We start from the raw sequence: 22,716 nt of genomic DNA, 5'->3' as shown, positions 1-22,716 counted from the left end.
TATATAAGAGTACAGCCATTTTGGCTAGATCGTTCTTCAAGGAATTTAAATGTTCATAGATGACCAGCAGGGTCAAATAATAATCACTGTGGTTATAGAGGGTGAAATGGTTCAGCACTTCAGGAGTAAATGCCAGTTGGTTCTTCAAAGCTGAGCATTTAGAGGTGGAGACAGTAGGTCCGGTAGAGAGAGACAGGATCAAACAGTGGGTCCGGTAGAGAGAGACAGGATCAAACAGTAGGTCCGGTAAAGAGAGACAGGATCAAACAGTGGGTCCGGTAGAGAGAGACAGGATCAAACAGTAGGTCCGGTAGAGAGAGACAGGATCAAACAGTAGGTCTGGTAGAGAGAGACAGGATCAAACAGTAGGTCCGGTAGAGAGAGACAGGATCAAACAGTGGGTCCGGTAGAGAGAGACAGGATCAAACAGTGGGTCCGGTAGAGAGAGACAGGATCAAACAGTAGGTCCGGTAGAGAGAGACAGGATCAAACAGTAGGTCCGGTAGAGAGAGACAGGATCAAACAGTAGGTCCGGTAGAGAGAGACAGGATCAAACAGTGGGTCCGGTAGAGAGAGACAGGATCAAACAGTAGGTCCGGTAGAGAGAGACAGGATCAAACAGTGGGTCCGGTAGAGAGAGACAGGATCAAACAGTAGGTCCGGTAGAGAGAGACAGGATCAAACAGTAGGTCCGGTAGAGAGAGACAGGATCAAGCAGCGGGATCATTTGTGTAGACTAAGCCCTAGAGGTTTTGTAACGTCACATGATTTAGCGTACTTGTCAATCCAGATCTGAATATTTGATATCCTTTTTACTGTACACAGTTTTTTCCCCCCCAAAGAGAATCACTGAATGTCCTACTACGAGGATGTGGTCAGGTTGACTCAGGTCTGAGTCACAATAACACAGATCACACACACACCACAGATTGCGAGGGGAAGTACAATGAGCAGTAGGGAAAATCAAGTCTGCTGTGTGGTTGCCACACACACACTTTAATTTAGGTTTGTGTATAGTCAAGGTTTTGTCATCTGCCAACCTGCATTGGACTAGTAACCGAAAGGTTGCAAGTTCAAATCCCCGAGCTGACAAGGTACAAAATCTGTCGTTCTGCCCCTGAACAGGCAGTTAACCCACTGTTCCTAGGCCGTCATTGAAAATAAGAATTTGTTCTTAACTGACTTGCCTAGTAAAATAAAGGTAAAAAAAATACAAAAAAAAAAGATCTGCCAACCTGTTCGTGGGTGACAGGTAACCGTGTTTCCACCAACCTGTTCGTGGGTGACAGGTAACCGTGTTTCCACCAAGCTGTTCGTGGGTGACAGGTAACCGTGTTTCCACCAACCTGTTCGTGGGTGACAGGTAACCGTGTTTCCACCAACCTGTTCGTGGGTGACAGGTAACCGTGTTTCCACCAACCTGTTCGTGGGTGACAGGTAACCGTGTTTCCACCAAGCTGTTCGTGGGTGACAGGTAACCGTGTTTCCACCAACCTGTTCGTGGGTGACAGGTAACCGTGTTTCCACCAAGCTGTTCGTGGGTGACAGGTAACCGTGTTTCCACCAAGCTGTTCGTGGGTGACAGGTAACCGTGTTTCCACCAAGCTGTTCGTGGCCTGGAGTGGCACGCTGGAACTTCCAGAGGCTTGAAAACCTGAAGCCATGTGATGTGGTCCAGGTAATTATCACACACACGTATACACACTCACACACTCACACACTCACACACTCACTCACTCACTCACTCACTCACTCACTCACTCACTCACTCACTCACTTGGTTTTGTTGTATAATTATTTTCACTTAAGAAAATTGTACCTTTCTTTTTTTTAATCTGACACCCCTATTAGCTCAACCACAGTCCTCACAGCTGCATTCATCAGCCCCTGCACCTGCTACACCGGCTGTGACAGGTGATTATCACATACATGTATACACACATGCATACTCTCCCTCACTTGGGGCTCTATTCAATCACATCCACTTTAGCTGACATCCACATAGCGGTTGTTTTGGTGGTGTCTGAGGTGGAGCTGTGTTAGAGCTGTCATTCACAAGCTGCTACTGGCATTATACTTAAAGCGGACATTGCCATTGAGTCGCAGAAAACTCATGCAGCCCTGTTTACAAGTTTGAACACTGGAATGTGAGATGTAATCTACACCTTGAGTAGTCTGATAGAAATCCTCATTATTTTATTTTATTATTTTTTAATTTGAGCATCAATATGTCTGTATAGCCTAAACTTTCTCGTTTTGAATTTGTAACGCGAGTAGGGTGGGGGCTGCTACTAAGCGATTTGACAGTTCCGAGGCAGTTACACCTCAGCTATGCGGGTGTCGGCTTTCGGAGGTCAACTCTTGATCTGATTGAATCTCGGCCTTTCTCTTTTAGATCTGCCACCCCCAGCAGTTAATCTGCAGTCACAGCAGTCCTCTGCTGTGGTATTTAATCTACCGGCTGCACCAGGTCCTACTACACTGGCCGTGAAGGGAGAAACTATTGAGGAGACCCAGATGGATACAGGTCATTCAGAATTATATTACATACGCTCGCTCACTCACACCAACAGATGTGCACACAAACATGTTGTTGACCTGTATACTTACTGTCACTTTGTGCATCTCTCAGATCGGCCATGCTCTCCACCAGTGCCCGACAGCCTCACCCAGAAGTGCATACACTGGGCCTATCAAGACTGACAAAGCAGAGATGGGTGGCTGACAAGGAGACATAAAACATGCACACACACGCTCTCTCTCTGTGTCTGTCTCCCACACACACACACACACACACTCTCTCTCTGTGTCTGTCTCCCACACACACACACACACACACACACACACACACACACACACACACGCTCTCTCTCTGTGTCTCTGACTCCCACACACACACACACACACACACACGCTCTCTCTCTGTGTCTGTCTCCCACACACACACACTTACACACACTCTCTCTCTGTGTCTCTGTCTCCCACACACACACACACTCTCTCTCTGTGTCTCTGTCTCACACACACACACGCTCTCTCTCTGTGTCTCTGTCTCACACACACACACACTCTCTCTGTGTCTCTGTCTCCCACACACACACACTCTCTCTCTGTGTCTCTGTCTCCCGCACACACACGCTCTCTCTCTCTCTCTGTCTCCCACACACATACGCTTTCTCTCTGTGTCTCTGTCTCACACACACACACACACACACACACACACACACACACACACACACACACACACACACACACACACACACACACACACACACACACACACACACACACACACACACACACACACATTATCCCCAATATAAATAAATTGTAATAACTTGTTTATTTTATGAATCTTCCATTTTATTTTAGGATTGGAGATATCTACTGTATGCCTACATTTCCATGATCAATATCTACATAATTACTCTAAATATCTATCAAATCAAAGTGATATTGATAATATTGTAAAACAGTATTGCTCTATGTGTACAGTTTGAGGAAATTCTGTGTGCTCTTTTTGAGTTGGAAAACATAGCTCACTCTCACACACACACACATTAGACCCAATGTAGATACATTGTTTATTTTATTTATTTTATATTTTATACATTTTATTTGAGGATTATGTGCATTAAATGACATTCACAGTTAGAGCAACAGTTTGGTGTATTGGATATTTCTCTGATTTTTTAAATTAATGATCAAAAGGAAGTCGGCAGACCTCTGGGAGTGTGTGCAGATTTTGTCATCTGGCGCTGAAACAGGGCCCCAACAGCCCTCACATACCGTGCCATCGGACATTATTCAGACCCCTTGACTTTTCCCACATTTTGTTATGTTACAGCCTTATTCTAAAAATGGATTTAAAAAAAAAATCTGCAATGTCGTGGAAATTTCCTGTATTACAAAATCATGAGAGAGCAAACCACACACAAGTCAGAGTTATCATAAAGTCCATCTTTAATTATATGAGCTTCACCTTAGCCCTGTGACTCTCAGATCAATTTAGTGTCCATAAATTAATTCTCTGAGAGTGCTTACAAAACAGTCCTTAGTATCATTTATCGACAAGACACACCCATCAAAACTCACATGACGAATAACAGATCTTAGGAGCATTATACAAAGAACCTTTTACCAGAAAAACATAAATATCCTATAGCCAGACAGCATTAGCTATAAATTATCCTTCAGTTTGCCCTATTAGACAAAGTTCTTATCTCATTCTTGGTACCATTTAGGACCAAAACATTACCTCATCCAATGGCATATATAAATTGTCAATTTCTAGATACTCCTTTAAAAAATACAACCCCTCCTGGACAAGCTTACAGAGAGAAGTGACTGGCACACAGACACTGTGGAGCCACCTAACTGGTTCCCCATTAATCACACCATCCCTTCACATGGTTTAGGAATAGTTCCAGACACATTCACAGATAAGACTAACCCGACCTCTCCCCTCTCTGGGCCCAAGTAACTTTTCCCACATAAGCATGCTTATGAAAGTTAATAACCTGTTACATCTATAGGGCGCTATTTCATTATTGGATAAAAAAACGTGCCCGTTTTAAGCTCAATATTTTGTCACAAAAAGATGCTCGACTATGCATATAATTGACGGAAAGAGAACACTCTGGAAAGAGCACTTTGGAAAGAACACTTTGGAAAGAGAACACTCTGATGTTTCCAAAACTGCAAAGATATTGTCTGTGAGTGCCCCAGAACTGATGCTACAGGCGAAACCAAGATGAAGCTTCAACCAGGAAATGAGCAGGATTTTTGAGGCTCTGTTTTTCATTGTCTCCTTATATGGCTGTGAATGCGCAAGGAATGAGCCTGCCCGATCTATCGTTTCCCCAAGGTGTCTGCAGCATTGTGACGTATTTGTAGGCATATCATTGGAAGATTGACCATAAGAGACTACATTTGCCAGGTGTCCGCCCGGTGTCCTCCGTCGAAATTGGTGCGTCATCTTCAACTGCACGTCTTTTTCCAAGCGATGCACCGGAGAAAGTAGACTACCACGAACGATATATCAATGAAGAGATATGTGAAAAACACATTGAGGATTGATTCTAAACAGTGTTTGCCGTGTTTCAGTCGATATTATGGAGTTAATTTGGAAAACAGTTCGCCGTTTTGATGACTGAATTTTTGTTTTTTTTTGGTACCCAAACGTGATGTACAAAACGGAAGGATTTCTCCTACACAAAGAATCTTTCAGGAAAACTGAACATTTGCTATGTAACTGAGAGTCTCCTCATTGAAAACACCCGAAGTTCTTCAAAGGTAAATGATTTTATTTGAATCCTTTTCTGGTTTTTGTGCAAATGTTGCCCGCTAAGTGCTATGCTAAATGCAACGCTAGTTATCAATACTCTTACACAAATGCTTGTTTTGCTATGGTTCAAAAGCATATTTTGAAAATCTGAGATGACAGTGTTGTTAACAAAAGTCTAAGCTTGAGAGCAAATATATTTATTTCATTTCATTTGCGATTTTCATGAATAGTTAATGTTGCGTTATGCTAATGAGCTTGAGGCTATAAATAGGATCCCGAATCCGGGATTGCTCGACGCAAGAAGTTAATAAAACATCTTATTTATCAATGTTACCTAAAGGATTCTGATTCTGCTACCACAGCAATCTACACACAATACTCCATAATGACAAAGCAAAAACATGTTTTCAGAAATTGTTGCAAATTTATTACAAATAAAAAAAACAAAAATACCTTATTTACAAAAGTATTCAGACCCTTTGCTATGAAACTTGAAATTGAGCTCAGGTGCATCCATTTTCCATTGATTATCCTTGATGTTTCTACAACTTGATTGGAGTCCATCTGTGGTAAATTCAATTCATTGGACATGATTTGGAAAGGCACACACATTTTACATAAGGTCCCACAGTTGAGAGTGCATGTCAGCAAAACCAAGCCATGAGTTCGAAGGAATGGTCTGTAGAGATCCGAGACAGGATTGTGTCGAGGCACAGAGCTGGGAAAGGGTACCAAAACATGTCTGCAGCATTTAAGATCCCCAAGAACACAGTGGCCTCCATCATTCTTAAATGAAAGATGTTTGTAACCACCAATACTCTTCCTAGAGCTGGCCGCCCAGACAATCTGAGCAATCGGGGGAAAAGGGCCATGGTCACACAGCTCTAGAGTTCCTCTGTGGAGATGGGAGAACATTCCAGAAGGGCAACCATCTCTGCAGCACTCCATCAATCAGGCCTTTATGGTAGAGTGGCCAGATGGAAGCCACTCCTCGGTAAAAGGCATGACAGCCCACTTGGAGTTTGCCAAAAGGCACCTAAAGACTCTCAGACCATGAGAAACAAGATTCTCTGGTCTGATGAAACCAAGATTGAAGTCTTTGGCCTGAATGCCAACTGCCACATCTGGAGGAAACCTGGCACCGTCCCTACGGTGAAGCATGGTGGTGGTAGCTGTGGGGATGTTTTTCAGCAGCAGGGACTGGGAGACTAGTCAGGCTTGAGGAAAAGATGAATGGAGCAAAGCACAGAGAGATACTTGATGAAGTCCTGAGTGCGCTGGAGCAAGTTCTCAGACTGGGGCAAAGGTTCAACTTCAAACAGGACAACGACCCTAAGGACACAGCCAAGACAACGCAGGAGAGGCTTCGGGATAGATCTCTGTATGTCCTTGAGTGGCCTAGACAGAGCCAGGAATTGAACCCGATTTAACATCTCTGGAGAGACCCAAAAATAGCTGTGCAGCGACACTCCCCATCCAACCTGACAGACCTTGAGAGGATCTGCAGGGAAGAATGGGAGAAATGGAAAAAAATATTTTATCAGTTTTAGAATCAGCCTGTAATGTAACAATGAGGAAAAAGGCAAAGTGGTCTGAATACTTCCCGAAGGATACAGGGTTCCCAGGAGTGGCAGGCAAATATGTTTATTGTCATGCAAAAGTATTTCTTATGTACCAAAACCATTCCCTGGCTACATATCCACACCGCTCCGGCCAAACTAAAGTTTGTTCTCCGCAATGAATGAATGTGGCGATTTAAAATTCAGGGTGAGTCATCAGGCAACCAAGGCCAATGAATGAAGAGAGAGGTGACCTGGAGGGAGTTCCAGACCTCAACGTTTTATGAAGCAGAATAGCAGACAAGGAGGGTGTGGGGTGGATGACAAGGGAAAAAATAAACATGCACACATATTCTCTCTCTCTCTCTCACACACACACACACACACACACACTCTCTCTCTCTCACACACACACACACACACACATTCTCACTCTCTCTCACACACACACACACACACACACACACACACACACACACACACACACACATTCTCTCTCACACACACATTCTCTCTCTCTCTCTCTCTCTCACACAAACACACACACACACATTCTCACTCTCTCTCTCTCACACACACACACACACACACACACACACACACACACACACACACACACACACACACACACACACACACACACACACACACACACACACACACACACACACACACACACACACACACACACACACATTCTCTCTCTCTCTCACACACACACACACTCACACACAGAATCTACGTATGTAAATACATTGTAAGGTATCAAGGCCTACAACTCTAGAGTGCAGTAAAAAAATATTTTTCATTAATATTGTAATTAACTGACAATTCTATAATGTATACATATTATAACAATACATAAATGTGTTTTATTTACTCAACAAGTATTGTCTCAAAGTGGGATTGAACCGTGTCTGAAAAGCAGCAGAAAAGGTCAAATAAGGTCACAATTTATGTTATGGCAGATGCTTACGCCCGTCCACAACGCAAAACATCGCTCATTGTTGTCCCTAGTGGCAAGTTTCTGCATCATCTCCCGCCGTCCTCAGAAAAGGATGGATGTCGAACACTGACTTGAATCACGTGTGACCTGGCTGGGCGTATGTTCTACAAATAGAGATTTGGTTAGAAAATATATGCTTGTTTACCGATGCCCTTTGAGTAGTGAAGTCTTGTGTGAGGAGCGGAGGTGATTTACATGATGGAGGATTGTACTGTGGTGAACTTCAGCTTCAGAACATGGAAAGACGTGCTATTCAGACCAAAGCCAGAAATACAGACAGACCCAGATTAGTTTGACATTCTATGTTTTATGGGACAATAAAATGGAATGTAGAAACCAGATACACTAGAGATGTCCTTGACATTTGAAACATTGTTCTGCTGTTCTGTAGAACATTGCCAAAAATAACTGGAATGTTTCAAGGAACGTAATCCAAATAGAGTTTTGGAAACTCCAACTTTCATCATTGGCTTTGTAAAAATAAAGACTTTTCAATTCAAATCTAATTTTATTTGTCACTTGCGGCAAATACAACATTACTGTGAAATGCGAGCCCTTTCCCAACAATGCACAGTTAAAAAGTAAGAGCATTTGCACTAAATAAGGAAATACTAACAGAATAAAATAACAATAGCGAGGCTATATACAAGGAGTACCGGTACCTAGTCAATGTGCTGGGGCTGTGAGGTAGTTAAAGTGATTGAGGTAATATATACAGTACCAGTCAAAAGTTCTGACACCTACTCATTCAAAGGGTTTTCTTTATTTTACTATTGTCTACATTGTAGAATAATAGGGAAGACATCAAAACTATGAAATAACACATATCGAATAATTTCACTGTATATAGACTTTTTCTATTGTATTATTGTCTGTATGTTTGTTTATTCAATGCGTAATTCTTTGTTGTTGTTTGTGTCGCACTGCGTTGTTTTAAATTGGCCAGGTTGCAGTTCTAAATGAGAACTTGTTCTCAACTAACCTACCTGGTTAAATAAAGGTGAATTAAAAAAGAAAATAAATAAATAAATGTAGTAAGCAAAAAAGTGTTAAACAAATCAAAATATATTTTAGATTTTAGATTTTTCAAAGTAGCCACCCTTTGCCTTGATGACAGCTTTGCACACTCTTGGCATTTTCTCAACCAGCTTCAACCTGGAATGCTTTTCCAACAGTCTTGAAGGAACACTTGTTGGCTGCTTTTCCCTCACTCTGCGGTCCAACTCATCCCAAACCTTCTCAATTGGGTTGAGGTTGGGTGATTGTGGAGGCCAGGTCATCTGATGCAGCACTCCATCACTCCCCTTCTTGGTAAAATAGCCCTTACACAGCCTGGAGGTGTGTTGAGTCATTGTCCTGTTGAAAAACAAATGATTATCCCACTAAGTGCAAACCAGATGGGATGGCATATCACTGCCGAATGCTGTGGTAGTCATGCTGGTTAAGTGTGCCTTGAATTCCAAATAAATCACAGACAGTGTCACCAGCAAAGCACCATCACACCTCATCCTCCATGCTTCATGTGGGAACCATACATGCGGAGATCATCCGTTCACCCACTATGCGTCTCACAAACCCACAGTGATTGGAACCAAAAATATTACATTTGGACTCATCAGACCAAAGGACAGATTTCCACCAGCCTAATGTCCATTGCTCTTGTTTCTTGGCCCAAGCAAGTCTCTTCTTACTGGTGTTGTCATGTCTTGTTATGTCTGTTCCTGTCCTTTCTCTTCATTCTCTCTCTCTGCTGGTCTTTTTAGGTTACCTTCTCTGTCTCTCATTCCTCAGCTGTTCTACATCTGCCCTAACTAGCTCTTTCACTCTTCCCCACCTGTTCTCTCTTCCCCTCTGATTAGGTCTCTATTTCTCTCTCTGTTCCTGCTACTTTCAGTGTCTGATTCTTGTTTGTGTTTTTTGATGCCAGAAGCAAGCTGTCGTCTCGTTTGCTTCCACCTTGTCCTGTCCTGTCGGAGTCTGCCTGGCAGGAGCATCCTGCACTATACTAACGTTCTTTTTGTTCCGCTGACAACGTTGGAAGAGGATTTATGCCATTCCTGTATTTTCATTAAAGAACTCTGTTTTCTGTTAAAACCGCTTTTGGGTCTTCACTCAAGTTCATAACAGAAGAATCAGACCAAGAATGGACCCAGCGGCTCCGGACCCTTTTCACTCCGCCGTCGAGATCCAGGGAGCGATGCTAGGCAGACACGAGGAGGAATTGTCTGCTGCTCAACATGCCGTTGAGACCCTGGCCGTCCAAGTCTCCGACCTCACAAGACGGGTTCACCAACTCCACCTCGATCCACCGCCCACTTCCAGGGTTTCCGAGTCTCCGGAGCCCAGGATCAACAACCCGCCGTGTTACTCTGGGGAGCCCACTGAGTGCCGCTCATTCCTCACTCAGTGTGATGTGGTGTTCTCTCTCCAGCCCAACACTTACTCCAGGAGCGCAGCCCGCATCGCCTACGTCATTTCTCTCCTTACCGGACGGGCGCGTGAGTGGGGCACGGCAGTCTGGGAGGCGAGGGCTGAGTGTATTAACCAGTATCAGGACTTTAAGGAGGAGATGATACGGGTTTTTGACCGTTCTGTTTTTTGGCGAGGAGGCTTCCAGGGCCCTGTCTTCCCTATGTCAGGGGAATAGATCCATAACGGATTATTCTATTGAGTTTCGCACTCTCGCCGCCTCTAGTGACTGGAACGAGCCGGCTTTGCTCGCTCGTTTTCTGGAGGGTCTCCACGTCGAGGTTAAGGATGAGATCCTCTCCCGGGAGGTTCCTTCCAGTCTGGACTCCTTAATAGCTCTCGCTATTCGCATAGAGCGACGGTTTGATCTTCGTCGCCGAGCTCGTGGAAAGGAGCTCACGTTCTCCGTTGCTCCCCTCTCCACATCACTGCCACCTGCCGCATCACTGCCACCCTCCTCCGCCGGCTCGGATGCTGAGCCTATGCAGCTGGGGGTATTCGCATCTCGGCCAAGGAGAGGGAACGGAGAATCACCAATCGCCTCTGTCTCTACTGCGGCTCCGCTGGTCATTTTGTCACCTCATGTCCAGTAAAAGCCAGAGCTCATCAGTAAGAGGAGGGCTACTGGTGAGCGCAACTACTCAGGCCTCTCCTTCTGGATCACGCACTACCTTTCCGGTCCATCTCCGCTGGCCCGGTTCATCTGCTTCCTGCAGTGCCTTGATAGACTCTGGGGCGGAGGGCTGTTTTATGGACGAGACCTGGGCTCGGGAACATGACATTCCTCTCAGACAGTTAGGGAGCCCAGGGCCTTGTTCGCTTTAGATGGTAGTTCTCTCCCCAAGATTCAGCGTGAGACGCTGCCTTTAACCCTCACTGTCTCTGGTAATCATAGCGAAACCATTTCTTTTTTAATTTTTCGTTCACCTTTTACACCTGTTGTTTTGGGTCATCCCTGGCTAGTGCGCCATAACCCTTCTATTAATTGGTCTAGTAATACTATCCTATCCTGGAATGTTTCTTGTCATGTAACCTGTTTAATGTCTGCTATCCCTCCTGTTTCCTCTGTCTCTTCTTCACAGGAGGAGCCTGGCGATTTGACAGGGGTGCCGGAGGAGTATCACGATCTGCGCACGGTGTTCAGTCGTTCCAAGGCCACTTCTCTCCCTCCACACCGGTCGTATGACTGTAGTATTGATCTCCTTCCGGGAACTACTCCCCCCGGGGTAGATTATACTCTCTGTCGGCTCCCGAACGTAAGGCTCTCGAGGATTATTTGTCGGTTTCGCTCGACGCCGGTACCATAGTCTCCTCCTCCTCCCCCGCCGGAGCGGGGTTTTTTTGTTCAGAAGAAGGACGGGTCCCTGCGCCCATGCGTGGATTATCGAGGGCTGAATGACATAACAGTTAAGAATCGTTATCCGCTTCCTCTTATGTCTTCAGCCTTCGAGATCCTGCAGGGAGCCAGGTTTTTCACCAAATTGGACCTTCGTAACGCCTACCATCTCGTGCGCATCAGGGAGGGGGACGAGTGGAAGACGGCGTTTAACACTCCGTTAGGGCACTTTGAATACCGGGTTCTTCCTTTCGGCCTCGTTAACGCTCCAGCTGTCTTTCAGGCACTAGTTAACGACGTCCTGAGAGACATGCTGAACATTTTTGTTTTCGTTTACATGGACGATATCCTGATTTTTTTCACCGTCTCTCTCGATTCATGTTCAGCACGTGCGACGCGTCCTCCAGCGCCTTTTGGAGAACTGTCTTTATGTGAAGGCTGAGAAGTGCACTTTTCATGCCGCCTCTGTCCCTTTTCTCGGTTCCGTTATTTCCGCTGAGGGCATTAAGATGGATCCCGCTAAGGTCCAGGCTGTCATTGATTGGCCCGTTCCTAAGTCACGCGTCGAGCTGCAGCGCTTTCTGGGCTTCGCTAATTTCTACCGTCGTTTCATCCGTAATTTCGGTCAGGTGGCAGCTCCTCTCACAGCCCTTACTTCTGTTAAGACGTGCTTTAAGTGGTCCGTTTCCGCCCAGGGAGCTTTTGATCTTCTTAAGAATCGTTTTACATCCGCACCTATTCTTGTTACACCTGACATCTCTAGACAGTTTGTTGTTGAGGTTGACGCGTCAGAGGTGGGCGTGGGAGCCATTCTTTCTCAGCGCTCTCTCTCTGACGGCAAGGTCCATCCTTGCGCGTTTTTCTCTCATCGCTTATCGCCGTCAGAACGTAACTATGATGTTGGTAATCGCGAACTGCTCGCCATCCGCTTAGCCCTAGGCGAATGGCGACAGTGGTTGGAGGGGGCGACCGTTCCTTTTGTCGTTTGGACTGACCATAGGAACCTTGAGTACATCCGTTCAGCCAAACGACTTAATGCGCGTCAGGCTCGTTGGGCTCTGTTTTTCGCTCGTTTCGAGTTTGTTATTTCTTATCGTCCGGGCTCAAAAAACACCAAACCTGATGCTTTATCTCGTCTCTTCAGTTCTTCTGAGGTCTCCACCGACCCCGATGGGATTCTCCCTGAGGGGCGTGTTGTCGGGTTGACTGTCTGGGGAATTGAGAGGCAGGTAAAGCAAGCACTCGCTCACACTCCGTCGCCGCGAGCTTGTCCTAGGAACCTTCTGTTCGTTCCCGTTCCTACTCGTCCGGCCGTTCTTCAGTGGGCCCACTCTGCCAAGTTAGCCGGCCACCCCGGCGTTCGGGGTACGCTCGCTTCCATTCGCCAGCGTTTCTGGTGGCCCACTCGGGAACGTGACGCGCGTCGATTTGTCGCCGCTTGTTCGGTCTGCGCGCAGACTAAATCTGGGAACTCTCCTCCTGCCGGCCGTCTCAGACCGCTTCCCATTCCCTCTCGACCGTGGTCTCACATCGCTTTAGATTTTATCACCGGACTGCCTTCATCAGCGGGGAAGACAGTTATTCTTACGGTTGTCGATAGATTCTCTAAGGCGGCTCATTTCATTCCTCTCGATAAGCTCCCTTCTGCTAAGGAGACGGCTCAGATCATTATCGAGAATGTTTTCCGAATTCATGGCCTTCCGTCTGACGTCGTTTCCGACAGAGGTCCGCAGTTCACGTCTCAATTTTGGAGGGAGTTTTGCCGTTTGATTGGGGCTTCCGTCAGTCTCTCGTCCGGCTTTCATCCCCAGTCTAACGGTCAAGCCGAACGGGCCAATCAGACTGTTGGTCGCATTTTACGCAGTCTTTCTTTTCGTAACCCTGCGTCTTGGTCAGAACAGCTCCCCTGGGCAGAGTACGCCCACAACTCGCTTCCCTCGTCTGCTACCGGTCTATCCCCTTTTCAGTGTAGCCTCGGGTACCAGCCTCCGCTGTTCTCATCTCAGCTCGCCGAGTCCTGCGTCCCCTCCGCTCAGGCTTTTGTCCAGCGTTGCGAGCGCACCTGGAAGGGGGTCAGGTCGGCACTTTGCCGTAATAGGGCGCAGACTGTGAGGGCCGCTAATAAGCGTAGGACCAAGAGTCCTAGATATTGTTGCGGTCAGAGAGTATGGCTCTCCACTCAGAACCTTCCCCTTAAGACAGCTTCTCGCAAGTTGGCCCCGCGGTTCATTGGTCCGTTCCGTATTTCCCAGGTCATTAATCCTGTCGCAGTGCGACTTCTTCTCCCGCTATCTTCGTCGCGTTCACCCGGTCTTCCATGTCTCCTGTGTTAAGCCCGTTCTTCGCGCCCCGCTCGTCCCTCCCCCCATCCTTGTCGAGGGCGCACCCATCTACAGGGTTCGTAAGATTTTGGACATGCGCCCTCGGGGCCGTGGTCATCAGTACCTAGTGGATTGGGAGGGGTACGGTCCTAAGGAGAGGAGTTGGGTTCCCTCTCGGGACGTGCTGGACCGTTCGCTGATCGATGATTTCCTCCGTTGCCGCCAGGTTTCCTCCTCGAGTGCGCCAGGAGGCGCTCGGTGAGTGGGGGGGTACTGTCATGTCTTGTTATGTCTGTTCCTGTCCTTTCTCTTCATTCTCTCTCTCTGCTGGTCTTTTTAGGTTACCTTCTCTGTCTCTCATTCCTCAGCTGTTCTACATCTGCCCTAACTAGCTCTTTCACTCTTCCCCACTTGTTCTCTCTTCCCCCTCTGATTAGGTCTCTATTTCTCTCTCTGTTCCTGCTACTTTCAGTGTCTGATTCTTGTTTGTGTTTTTTGATGCCAGAAGCAAGCTGTCGTCTCGTTTGCTTCCACCTTGTCCTGTCCTGTCGGAGTCTGCCTGGCAGGAGCATCCTGCACTATACTAACGTTCTTTTTGTTCCGCTGACAACGTTGGAAGAGGATTTATGCCATTCCTGTATTTTCATTAAAGAACTCTGTTTTCTGTTAAAACCGCTTTTGGGTCTTCACTCAAGTTCATAACAGGTGTCCTTCAGTAGTGGTTTCATTGCAGCAATTTGACCATGAAGGCCTGATTCATGCAGTCTTCTCTGAACAGCTGATGTTGAGATGTGTCAGTTACTTGAACTCTGTGAAGCATTTATTTGAGCTGCCATGTCTGATGCTGGTAACTCTAATTAACTTATCCTCTGCAGCAGAGGTAACTCTGGGTCTTCCTTTCCTGTGGCGGTCCTCATGAGAGCCAGTTTCATCATAGCACTTGATGGTTTTTGCAACTGCACTTGAAGAACTTTAAAAGTTCTTGAAATTTTCCCCATTGACTGACCTTCATGTCTTAAAGTAATGATGGACTGTTTTTTCTCTTTGCTTATTTGAGCTGTTCTTGTCATAATATGGACTTGGCTCAAACGCATTGAGAAGGAAAGAAATTCCACAAATGAACTTTTAACGAGGCAGAACTGTTAATTGAAATGCATTCCAGGTGACTACCTCATGAAGCTGAGAGAATGCCAACAGTTTGCAAAACTGTCATCAAGGCAAAGGGTGGCTAAAATATAATATAATATAAACTTTTTTGCTTAATATATGATTCCATATGTGTTATTTCACAGTTTTGATGTCTTCACTATTATTCTACAATGTAGAAAATAGTAAAAAATATATATATATAAAAAAAAAAACTTGAATGAGTAAGTGTGTCCAAACTTTTGAATGGTACTGTACATGTAGGTAGGGGTAAAAGTGACTACGCCGTCAGGATGGATAACAAACAGAGTAGCAGCATCCGAATACATTTTAGTCATTTAGAAGATGCTCTAATCCAGAGTGACCTACAGTTTGTCCCTACATCTACAGATAGCTAGGAGGGACAACCACATATCACAGGCATAGAAAGTACATTTTTCCTAAATAAAATTGCTATCAGCAAAGTCATAGCTAGTAAAGGAGGAAAAAATTGTGAAGTGCGATTGCTGTTTCACAAAAGGATTTTTTTTTAGGTGTGTGTGTGTGGGGGGGTGATTATTTAAGATACCCATTGAAGAGGTAGGGTTTCAGATGTTTTCAGAAGATGGGAAGGGACTCTGCTTTCCTAGCTTCAGGGGCAAAGCAGCTTTGTCTGGTAAGACGAGGTGCGGAGGTGTGTGTCTATTTGTCAAAAACAGCTGGTGCGCGATGTCTAATATTAAAGAAGTCTCAAGGTATTGCTCGTCTGAGGTAGAGTACCTCAAGATAAGCTATAGACCACACTATATGAGTTCTCATAAAAATGATTCATAGCCGTCTGTTTAACACCACAAACCATTGCTGCCACTAAGACCACACTCAACGAGCTGTTTAAGGCCATAAGCAAATAAGAAAATGCTCATCCAGAAGTGGCACAAACTTAAATCCGTTTTTACCTCATTTCTACCAGCATGTTACATGTGCAACCAGAGGGAAAAAAACTCTAGACCACCTTTACTCCACACACAGAGATGCATACAAAGCCCTCCCTCTCCCTCCATTTGGCAAATCTGACCCTAACTCTAGACCACCTTTACTCCACACACAGAGATGCGTACAAAGCCCTCCCTCGCCCTCCATTTGGCAAGTCTGACCATAACTCTAGACCACCTTTACTCCACACACAGAGACACATACAAAGCTCTCCCTCGCCCTCCATTTGGCAAGTCTGACCATAACTCTAGACCACCTTTACTCCACACACAGAGACGCATACAAAGCTCTCCCTCGCCCTCCATTTGGCAAGTCTGACCATAACTCTAGACCACCTTTACTCCACACACAGAGACGCATACAAAGCTCTCCCTCGCCCTCCATTTGGCAAGTCTGACCATAACTCTAGACCACCTTTACTCCACACACAGAGACACATACAAAGCCCTCCCTCGCCCTTCATTTGGCAAGTTTGACCATAAATCTATCATCCTAATTCCTGGTTACAAGCAAAAACTAAAATAGGAATGTAGGAAGGACCAGTGACTCGCTCAATAAGGAAATGGTCAGATGACGCGGATGCTACGCTACAGGACTGTTTTGCTAGCACAGACTGGAATATGTTCCCGGGATTCATCCAATGGCAACCACTCCACAAATGTATTTTAATAAACTGTAGTTTTGGAAGGTAAGTTAGGACATCTTCTTTGTGCATGACATAAGTAATCTTTCCAACAATTGTTTACAGAAGATTATTTCACTTATAATTCACTGTATCACAATTCCAGTGGGTCAGAAGTTTACATACACTAAGTTGACTGTGCCTTTAAACAGCTTGGAAAATTACAGAAAATGATGTCATGACTTTAGAAGCTTTAGACCTCCACAAGTCTGGTTCATCCTTGGGAGCAATTTCCAAATGCCTGAAGGTACCACGTTCATCTGTACAAACAATAATACGCAAGTATAAACACCACAGGACACGCAACCATCATACCGCTCAGGAAGGAGACGCGTTCGGTGTCCTAGAGATGAAAGTACTTTGGTGCGAAAAGTGCAAATCAATCCCAGAACAACAGCAAAGGACCTTGTGAAGATGCTGGAGGAAACAGGTACAAAAGTATCTACTGTACATACATATACAGTGCCTTGCAAAAGTATTCATTCCCCTTGGTGTTTTTCTTATTTTGTTGCATTACAACCTGTAATTTAAATATATTTTTATGTAGATTTCATGTAATGGACATACACAAAATAGTCTAAATTGGTGCAGTGAAATGAAAACAATAACTTGTTTAAAACATTTAAAAAAACTGAAAAGTGGTGTGTGCATATGTGTTCCCCCCCTTTGCTGTGAAGCCCCAAAATAAGATCTGGTGCAACCAACTACCTTCGGGAGTCACGTAATTAGTTAAATAAAAACCACCTGTGTGCTATCTAAGTGTCACATGATCTGTCACATGATCTCAATATATATACACTTGTTCTGAAAGGCCCCAGAGTCTGCAGCACCACACAGCAAGGGGCACCACCCAGAAGACCAAGAAGCTCTCCAAACAGGTCAGGGACAAAGTTGTGGAGAAGTACAGATCAGGGTTGGGTTATGGAAAAATATCAGAAACGTTGAACATCCCACGGAGCACCACTAAATCCATTATTAAAAAATTGAAAGAATATGGCAACACAACAAACCTGTCAAGAGAGGGCCGCCCACCAAAACTCACGGACCAGACAATGAGGGCATTAATCAAACAGGGAACTAAGAGACCAAAGATAACCCTGAAGGAGCTGCAAAGCTCCACAGTGGAGATTGGAGTATATGTCCATAGGACCACTTTAAGCCGTACACTCCACAGAGCTGGGCTTTACGGAAGAGTGGCCAGAAAAAAAACATAAAAAAATAAGCAAACAGATTTGGTGTTCGCCAAAAGGCATGTGGGAGACTCCCTAAACATATGGAAGAATGTACTCTGGTCAGATGAAACTCAAATGTAGTTTTTTGGCCATCAAGGAAAACAGTGGCGTAAACACAACACCTCTCATCATCCCGAGAACACAATCCCCATGTTTTCCATCGGCAAGGACTGGGAAACTGGTCAGAATTGAAGGAATGATGGATGGCTCTAAATACAGAGAAATCCTTGAGGAAAACCTGTTTCAATTTTCCAGAGATTTGAGACGGGATGGAGGTTCACCTTCCAGCAGGACAATGACCCTAAGTATACTGCTAAAGCAACACTCAAGTGGTTTAAGGGGAAACATTTAAATGTCTTGGAAATGCCTAGTCAAAGCCCAGATCTCAATCCAATTGAGAATCTGTGGTATTACTAAAAGATGTCTGTACACCAGTGGAACCCATCTAACTTGAAGGAGCTGGAGCCATTTTGCCTTGAAGAATGGCAAAAAAAATCCCATTGGCTAGATGTTCCAAGCTTAGAGACATACCCCAAGAGACTTGAGAGACAGCTGTCATTGCTACAAAAGGTGTCTCTACAAAGTATTGACTTTGGGGGGGTGAATAGTTATGCACGCTCAAGTTTTCAGTATTGTATTCTTATTTGTGTGTATAAAAAAAATATTTTGTATCATCAAAGTGGTAGGCATTTCTGTAAATGAAATGATACAAACACCCCAAAAATCTATTTTAATTCCAGGTTTAAAGGCAACAAAATAGGAAAAATGCCAAGGGGGGTGAAAAGTTTTGCAAGCCTCTGTATATATATATACACACCTCAAATTTCACGGAAATATAGAAGATCTGATTTCTTTTCAGAGTGTTATCATGTACAGTAGGTGGTAATTGGCTTCTAACCAGCCGGCACTATAACAGTATTAGATCCAGAGTTATTCTGGAAGTTCATTCTGTTCTGACTTCTTGTGTGTGTGTGTGTGTGTGTGTGTGTGTGTGTGTGTGTGTGTGTGTGTGTGTGTGTGTGTGTGTGTGTGTGTGTGTGTGTGTGTGTGTGTGTGTTCATGCGTCATCTCTCCTCCCTATTGTGTGTGTGTGTGTTCTGTCAGTGAAGTGCTAATTGTAATCATCAGGTTTAACTGTGATGTTTTTAATTGAACATCATGGGTGAGAGGTTCTGGGAAAGATAAATGTGTTAGTGTCTGTGAGTGTCTGTGTGTCTCTATGTGTCTGTGTGTGTCTGTCCAAAATCAAACCTTACAGAAAACATTAAAGAGACACCTACCTGGTTTGTAGTTTTTTATGTTGTTGCTTCTGATGTGTGTGTGTGTGTTTGTGTGTGTGTGTGTTTTAGGGCAGGAGACACAGGTTGGGAGTGAATCCAGCACAGGACAGGAGATGGTGCCGTCTAATAGCTATAGGAGGACCGTGCAGAACACACACCACTGGACTCAAATGGAACCTGGGTGAGTACACAGAAACAAACTCCTTTTCCCTCCGCTTTGTTCACAAAATCACTCCGTCTGTCTGTCCCCCCCGTCCCCCTGTGGTTTGTCCCTGTCCTAGGCCCAGTGACCAGCTGTGTTGTTAATGAGTTAGCTCAGACCACAGTACCACCGGTACAGGGGGTGGGGGGGACCTCAACAATCCGTTAAGGTTGGTTGTATAACTCAGTGTCAAGGGGAATCCAGGCAGGAGCATTCATGGTGTGTGTGTGTGTGTGTGTGTGTGTGTGTGTGTGTGTGTGTGTGTGTGTGTGTGTGTGTGTGTGTGTGTGTGTGTGTGTGTGTGTGTGTGTGTGTGTGTGTGTGTGTGTGTGTGTGTGTGTGTGTGTGTGTGTGTGTGTGTGTGTGTGTGTGTGTGTGTGTGTGTGTGTGTGTGTGTGTGTGTGTGTGTGTGCTAGCTTGCTTCTTGGCTCTTTGCCAGTGAATATACAGGTAACTGCTAAAATAAAGGAAACACCAACATAGTGTCTTAATAGAGTGTTGGATCACCACGAGCTGCCGGAACAGCTTCACTGCACCTTGGCATGATTCTATAACATTCTGGAACTCTATTGGAGGGATGTGACACCATTCTTCCACAAGAAATTCCGTAATTTGGTGTCTTGTTAATGGTGGTGGAAAACGCTGTCTTGGATACCGCTCCAGAATCTCCCATAAGTGTTCAATTGGGTAGAGATCTGGTGACTGAGACACACACACCCTTTAAACCCCCTATGCTCATTTGAAACCCCATTTTCAATGTCACTGAGACCTTTTCTTCTCGTCATGGTAGCCAAAATAATGGGCAGCTGGGCATTTTTATACACGACCCTAAGCATCATGGGATGTTAATTACTTAATTTAGGAACCACACCTGTGTGTAAACACACACTTTCAATATTCTTTGTATTCCTCATTTACTCAAGTGATTCCTGTATTTTGTTACCTGTATGTGTGTGTAACGGGTTTCTTCCAACTCCTCCTCTGATGAAGAGGTGGAACAAGGATCGGACCAAAATGCAACGTGGTTCGTTCGATACATCTTTAATAATGAAGAACACAAACAATACAAAACAACAAACGTTGAAAACCGAAACAGCCCTGACTGGTGCAACAAACACAGAGACAGGAACAATCACACACAAACACACAGTGAAACCCAGGCTACCTAAATATGGTTCCCAATCAGAGACAACGATAATCACCTGACTCTGATTGAGAACCGCCTCAGGCAGCCATAGACTAATCTATACACCCCACACAACCCCAAGACGAAACACACTACAAATAAACCCATGTCACACCCTGGCCTGACCCAATACATGAAGATAACATAATAAATATAGACCAGGGCGTGACAGAACCCCCCCTAAGGTGCGGACTCCCGGACGCACAACAAAAACAATAGGGAGGGTCCGGGTGGGCGTCTGTCCATGGTGGCGGCTCCGGCTCGGGACGTGGAACCCACTCTATGAATGTCTTAGTCCCCCCTCCTCGCGTCCTAGGATTGTCGACCCTCGCCGCCGACCATGGCCTAGTAGTCCTCACCCAGAACCCCACTGGACTGAGGGGCAGCTCGGGACAGAGGGGCAGCTCGGGACAGAGGGGCAGCTCGGGACAGAGGAAGCCCAGCACTGAGAGGTAGCCCAACACTGAGAGGAAGCCCAGCACTGAGAGGAAGCCCAGCCAGGTTGTTGAATCCGGCAGATCCTGGCTGGCTGGCAGTTCTGGCAGATCCTGGCTGACTGGCGGATCTGGAAGAGTCTGGTTGACTAGCAGATCTGGAAGAGTCTGGTTGACTGGCAGATCTGGAAGAGTCTGGCTGACTGGCAGATCTGGAAGAGTCTGGCTGACTGGCAGATCTGGAAGAATCTGGCTGACTGGCAGATCTGGAAGAGTCTGGCTGACTGGCAGATCTGGAAGAGTCTGGCTGACTGGCAGATCTGGAAGAGTCTGGCTGACTGGCAGATCTGGAAGAGTCTGGCTGACTGGCAGATCTGGAAGAGTCTGGTTGACTAGCAGATCTGGAAGAGTCTGGTTGACTGGCAGATCTGGAAGAGTCTGGTTGACTGGCAGATCTGGAAGAGTCTGGTTGACTGGCAGATCTGGAAGAGTCTGGTTGACTAGCAGATCTGGAAGAGTCTGGTTGACTGGCAGATCTGGAAGAGTCTGGCTGACTGGCAGATCTGGAAGAGTCTGGCTGACTGGCAGATCTGGAAGAGTGGCTGACTGGCAGATCTGGAAGAGTCTGGCTGACTGGCAGATCTGGAAGAGTCTGGCTGACTGGCAGATCTGGAAGAGTCTGGCTGACTGGCAGATCTGGAAGAGTCTGGCTGACTGGCGGATCTGGAAGGGTCTGGCTGACTGGCAGATCTGGAAGGGTCTGGCTGACTGGCAGATCTGGAAGAGTCTGGCTGACTGGCAGATCTGGAAGAGTCTGGCTGACTGGCGGATCCTGGCAGACTGACTGCTCTGGCTGCTCCACGCTGACTGGCAGCTCTGGCTGCTCCATGCTGACTGGCGGCTCTGGCTGCTCCATGCAGATTGACAGCTCTGGCGGCTTCTTGCAGACTGGCAGCTCTGGCTGCGCTAAACGGGCAGGAGACTCCGGCAACGCTGTAGAGGCGGAAGGCTCTGGTAGCGCTAAACAGGCGGGAGACTCCGGCAGCGCAGGAGAGTAGGAAGGCTCCAACAGCGCTGAACAGGCGGGAGGCTCCGGCAGCGCAGGAGAGGCGAGGCGCACTGTAGGCCTGATGCGTGGTGCTGGCACTGATGGTACTGGGCCGAGGACACGCACTGGAAGCCTGGTGCGGGGAGCTGCCACCGGAGGGCTGGTGTGTGGAGGTGGCACAGGATGGGCTAGACCGTGAAGGCGTACTGGAGATCTTGAGAGCAGTGTTGGCACAGGACGTGCAAGGCTAGGGATGTGCACAGGAGGCCTGGTGCATGAGGCTGGCACCAACTTCACCAGCCGACTAACACGCACCTCAGGATGAGTATGGAGAGCTGACCCAGGTGCCATCAAATCCCTGACACGTTCCGTCGGGCGAATTCCATGCAAAAAGCACCAACACAGCAACTCCCTCATTTCTCTCTCCTCCAATTTCCCCATTAACTCCTTCACAGTCTCTGCTTCGCTCACCTCCAACACCGGTTCTGGTCTCCTCCTTGGCTCCTCACGATAAACAGGGAGAGCGGGCTCAGGTCTGACTCCTGACTCTGCCACA

The 22,716-nt window shown here is 46.1% G+C and overlaps 1 long non-coding RNA gene and 1 pseudogene across 1 annotated transcript; both read left to right on the top strand.

Annotated features, from left to right (window-relative positions):
* Positions 1-22,716, top strand: part of LOC135516943 (thiamin pyrophosphokinase 1-like) — a 67,371-nt pseudogene that overhangs the window by 23,479 nt on the left and 21,176 nt on the right.
* On the top strand, positions 1,708-3,642 carry LOC135518513 (uncharacterized). The gene is made up of 3 exons (XR_010452164.1): positions 1,708-1,914; positions 2,396-2,527; positions 2,633-3,642. It is a non-coding gene; the product is annotated as an uncharacterized LOC135518513 (long non-coding RNA).

The sequence above is a fragment of the Oncorhynchus masou genome, chromosome 28 (assembly GCF_036934945.1).
Source record: "Oncorhynchus masou masou isolate Uvic2021 chromosome 28, UVic_Omas_1.1, whole genome shotgun sequence".
Taxonomy (NCBI): Eukaryota; Metazoa; Chordata; class Actinopteri; order Salmoniformes; family Salmonidae; genus Oncorhynchus; species Oncorhynchus masou.
This window is presented reverse-complemented; position numbering and strand designations above follow the sequence as displayed.